The sequence below is a fragment of the Equus przewalskii genome, chromosome 20 (assembly GCF_037783145.1).
Source record: "Equus przewalskii isolate Varuska chromosome 20, EquPr2, whole genome shotgun sequence".
NCBI lineage: Eukaryota > Metazoa > Chordata > Mammalia > Perissodactyla > Equidae > Equus > Equus przewalskii.
In genome coordinates this window covers 20,158,061-20,164,060 of record NC_091850.1, presented here as the reverse complement: position 1 = coordinate 20,164,060, position 6,000 = coordinate 20,158,061, and positions in this window count along the sequence as shown.

The following is a 6,000-nucleotide window of genomic DNA, read 5'->3' as shown; positions in this document are numbered from 1 at the left end:
AAATAAATACACAAAATGACTGATATCCAAAATGCACTCATCACTTTACATCTGGCTCTTTTATATTGAATATATAGATAGATCAACTTAATTATAACTATGTAAGAGCTGGATCAAAGTTGCCAACAGAAGCAACTTTCCTCTGTAGATTCTTAAATCACAAACATCCACACTTCATTGAATTAGATAAATTAGGTAAAGTACTAAGATAGCATAATCTTTAAAACTCTCTACCTGTCCCCTCAAATTGGTTTTGTTGTCAGTGCCATTGAGTGGATTCAGACTCCTAGCAGCCCTGCATACAGCAGAGTGGAACCTTGCGTGGTCTTTTTTCGCCATCCTCTCACCTTCCGGTGCTCTATCAGACAATGCTCCGCTGCTATTAATAGGGTCTTCATGGCCAAGTTTTTCTGAAGTGGGTGGCCAGGTCCTTCTTCCTAGTCTGGAAACCTGTCCACCATGGGTGACCCTGCTGGTACTTCAAATACCGGTGGCACAGCTTTCAGCCTCACAGCAACATTCAGCTGCCACAGAATGACAACCGACAGACAAGTGGTGTGGTTCCCTGATCAAAAACGAACCAGGGCCATGGCTGTGAGAGAGCCGAATTTTAACCACCCGATCACCAGGGCTAGCTTCAAACTGGTTAAATAACTGAATTTCATGCAAACCTTGAAATTCTTTCTCCATCTAGCAAATATCAAACTCTACAGATCAATTTATGCTACACAGGCAGATGATTAAAGATTCTGGGAAATAAAGCAAAAGTTCTGCACTAAGTGGGCTTGAGATTTCTCACATCAATTAAAATTGTTTTCCATTACGATTTTGCTACAGATTCTACCTCGACCTTTAATGCTACACCCTCTGCCCACCTTACTCAAGGATGAGTGTCACAAAGGAGAACAGAGGACTTTGGATGACTCAATACACGACTGCTCCTGGAAATGCCATAAAGAGTCTTACATATAGAGACACAATAGTGTCACTGCTACATTCTCACTGAAACAAAGATACTAGAACAGGCTTCAAACTCTAGATAATGCATATTTTTAAGATGCCTCAAATCAAAGGATGTGAAAATATAAAACTAAGTAAATGTGCACGTTAAGATTATAGTTTTAGCACTTGCATTGAGCTATAAAGTAGGTTCTTGCTTCTAAAGGCATATGAAGAACAGAAAAGATTTATTCTCACATCATCTGCACTAATCGCTTGTTTGAACTATCCTGAGCTGCCTTCATTAGACTTACTGGTCCTTGTTAGTAAAACATAATGTGCTTGAAGTACACAAGTACGTGTGAATACTTGCATTTTCAAGGTCAAATTCACATGTTTACACTATATTGTAATAATTCTTTATACTTTGCAGAAAACTAAAGATGGAACTCTAATTAATAGGTATGATAATTGGTCTGTCTTTGGCATGAGGTATTAGCTCTTCTTTAAGTTGATGTGTGCTATATTATCATACGTGTGGAGTCTACGTTATAATGTTGTGATATTATATTACACATTACATCATGGATGGTACTTCTAAAATTTATGCACCACATTAATGAATATGTGTTCATATTAGTATTTATTTGCATGCTGCATATATATATACACATAGATAATATGTAAAATACTTCCCTGGCATCTCTAAGAAAATAGTAAAGCTATATATTTCTATATAGCTAGAAAAAATATAATCATCAGTGAATTATTAACTAGCAATTAAATTCTTATTGTATTTCTCATTCTTAAGTCTTTTGTCATTTGAACAGGAACACATCTACTATACCCTTCCTAATGCTCCTACTATCACTACCACCATTAATGATAACTATAGTAATAATAATAATGATAATAGTAATGGTATCATTATTGCTGTAACTAAAGTGCCAATAGAACCAATCCGCTTTATATTTACAAATTATTTTCACATCAATTACCTTATTTTTTTCACATCAAACTTGTGATATTAAAATATAATCTTTAATAGTAGAGGTATGTACTGCAGGTAGTAGGAAAAGAAAATTACATTTACTTGTCTTATTATCTCTTGCAACAAAGACTTACACTTTACCTTCTCTATGAGTAGATTTTACACACAAGCCTTTATGAAATCTGAAGCATATACCTTCAAATGCTTTTTCTGGGTTGGTGCTTGAAAACTAACCAAACTTCAGCTGATGTGGGACTGCCTGAATCCACCAGAGGCATCAGCCGAGAGCAATGAGGGTACTTCAATGACCAAATAGGAGTAGGGAACAAATTTAGAATAGACAAAGCGGGAGGAGGAGACTGTGCCTTACTGTATGATAGTCCAGATCATGAGGTTGGACACTTGAGCTCAATCAGGACCAGCATGGGCATCCAAATGACCCCCATAGAGTTTAAGAGTTTGGCAGGGTGGCTCCTCGGACATCTCGGCAACAGTACCATAACAAGTGGAAGGTGCTAAAGATCAACTTGCTTCATCATTCTGCCTTCTCATGAGGCAGTACACTGCCCATTCCCTTTTCCTTGGATTCACCAGGTGATACTGAAATGAAGCAGCATTTCAGTTTACAGACTGTGGGAGGCAAGTGGATAGAACAGCTGGCAGGAACAAGGACCAGGAAACTGAGTAATGCATTTGATGCCCTTTTGGCTGCAAAGCTAATCGATGATTAATGCTTACTCATCTCAAGCAAGGATTCTATGTGAACGCATATTCTATGGCACCTATCCAGGAGTTACGAAAAGGAAAGGAGGTGTGGTACTGTGCTTACATTTCACCTTTTTCAACAACGTTAAATGGAAAGATTTGTGGAAGATTTCATCCTTTGAATGCTGAAATTCAACCCAAGCACTCAGAGATAACTTTCATTTTCTTACTTTTTTCCCCAAGAAATTACAAGTTATCCTAACTAATTGAGACAAGCAGTCCTCATTTTCTTCCAAAAGACTGTAATTACTTTGTAGACAAGGCTTATAAAGCTTACCCGAAAGACTAGAAATATGAGGAATGCACATTATTCCAGTTGCAACTGCAGAATGAATTTGGAAAGAGACTCTTTCTCTAATAGAAAGATGAGAAATCAGGCTGCTTGCTTGGGTAGAATCTCCCTTACTCCAAGCTCAGAGAGAAAATCATTATAGACTAGATCTATTTTAGACGAAAGACATTGGATTACTAGATAAGAAGGGAATCTCTGTAAATGCTAGAGGAGAGTTGAACTGTTCTTCATTTTATTCCAGTTGGAAATATTTATTTGCCCACCCAAAAAGTTTCCCAAAATATAGCTTATTGAGATTATTAAAAACGATAAATATTTAGAAGAACACAACATACTCAACATATTTTTAGAAAATGTTGTTGATATTAGCAGCAGCAGCTAGTTGTTTATTTTATACAACTTTGAAACAAAGACCAATCAAGATAAATCCTACAAGTTCCAACTAATATACTCATTCGGGATGTGATAGTTAATAATGCTTTATCTTAAATATATATATATATGTAATACTATAAACACATCTATAGATATCTTTAGAGTAATGCTTTCTCTTAAAAAGTATATATATATATATTTGATACATGTATAAAACATATATTTTATATATGTATGTATGTGTGTGTGTGTGCAGGGGGTGTATGTGTGTGTATCTTACCAACATAGGACATTCTCAAACAACATTGAAATGTCTTGAATAAAGTCTAGAATTATCGACTACATTTTGTTCCTACATATATAAGTACATGTGTAATGGACAGTTTTTAAATGTTCTATCCCCAATTCAATGTAATGTATCACCTCATTTGTATCTTTCTTTTTCTCTCACTCGACAGATTCTCTGGGTTAATGAGAAAAGCAGCCCCTGACATCCAGGAACTTGGTCGGATGCTTACACTGGGCCTTCATATTCCTAGTTGTTAGGAGCTGGCCTGACCCTCACAGCCAAGGCTCAGTGTTCTCCTGTTGGACCCACCAAAACAATCTCTCAGAATATCAGCATGAAGCAAGGTTTCTCTGTGACTGTGAAGAACAAGACCACTTCACAATGTTTTCTTTTTTAAGATTGGCACCTGAGCTAACATCTGTTGCCGTTTTTTTTCTTCTTCTTCTTCTCCCCAAAGCCCCGCAGTACATAGCTGTATATTCTAGGTGTGAGCGCCTCTGGTTGTGCTGCTTTACAATTTTGTCTAAGCACAAGGCAAAAGCCAGGTCACTGTGCAAACCACAGAAATATCAAACAACTCCAGGCTAATTAAAGTGAGTGTTGCTTCTTTTACCAATTACTGATTTATTTTCCTTCTAGTTTTCTTTCCTTCTAGAAAAAATTTATTAAGATGCCTATCATAGAATTATCCCCACTTTCCAATAGCATCCAATGCAGAGTGAGCAAATCCCCACTTCCTTGAACCCTCTCCAAAATCACCCAACCAAAACACAAATCCTCTAAATCCTTTCTAACATCCTTTTACTAAAACACTCCACAGTTCTCCATGTGTGCAGTCTCTCTTGCTGCAATGAACAATAAACTCAACTTGTTCAAGTACAGTGAATTCCTGAAGGTCTTTGGATGGAAGGCATTAACATACATACAAATTTTACAATATTATGCATTGTATAATTGAATTTTTAATCAATATAGATGTGTACATATGTATAAATACATAGCTACATGTTTTATTATATATATAGTATACATACATGGGGGGGGTGTGTGTAAATGCACAGAAGAAGGACCGTGACTAATAGTATCTATCCTTAGGGAATGAAGAGATATTAGGGTGTTTGAAAGAGTGCTTTCACATTGACTCTTTTTTTTTTAATTTGCAAACATGTTTTTGTCTTAATTTTGAAATTTTTTTTACTCAATTATTCCTTTTTATATTTTCCATTTCCAGAAATTGTAACAGTTAGGAATTTTGTTTTGTTGCAAGTATTCGAGATGTGTCTATTTGGCGAAAGAAATGAGGAGTTTATCCTCTGAATGTAAAGGAAGCCCATGGTAGACAGTTGTGGTAGGCAGAATTCTAAGGTGGCCCCCACCATTCTTACCTCCTGATATACATGCCTTTTGAGTGTGGACAGGACCTTTGAAGATGGGTGATCACTCCTATGATTAGGTTACAGTATGTGGCAAAGGTGAAAGAACTTTGTAGAGGTAATTAAGGTCCCAAATCAGTTGATTTTTGAGTTAATCAAAAGGGAGATTACCCTGGGGGTCACTTGACTTCATCAGGTGAAAGCCCTTAAAAGAGGGAATGGGCCCTTCCTGAAGACAGAGATTCTTCTGCTGGCCTTGAAGAAGCTAACAGCCATGTTGTGAACTACAGAAGTGGCCACGTGGCACAGTGGTGAAGTAGAGGTTAAGAGTAGTCCCTGGCTAACAGCTAGTATGAAATGGAGACTTCCGTCATACCACTTCAAGGAAATGAATTCTTCCAACAACCAGAGTGAGCTTGGAAGCAGATTCTTTCCCCTGTCAAACCTCCTGATGAGAATGCAGCCTGGCTGATACATTGATTGCAACCCTGTGAGACCTTGAGCAAAGGACCCAGTTAAGCCACGCCCAGACTGATGACTCAAGGAAACAGTGAGGTAATAAATGGGTGTTGTTTTAAACTGATAAATTTGTGATAATTTGTTAGCAATAAATAACTAATACAGCAGTTCAGAGATGGTATGGTGGTTCTAGAAAATAGTCAGAGATCCAGGCAACTCTTCCATCTGCTGCTTGTGCCTTGTTCCTCCTCAAGGTCATCCCAAAGACAGAAGATGGGCAGCCACAATGCCCAGGTTCCAGTCAAGGAGAAGAGGAGAAATAGGAACAAGAGAGGTACATGCTAGTTGTTAACCTTTTAAGTGGTTTTCAAAGAAGACTTACATACAAACCTCCAAGTAGACTTATCGGCCACTCCTATCTACAAGAGGCTAGGCAGTAGAATGTTTTAGCTAGGAATATATCTAATAGGCAAATAAATAAAAACAAACAGGATTCTATTAGCAAGGAAGAAGATGG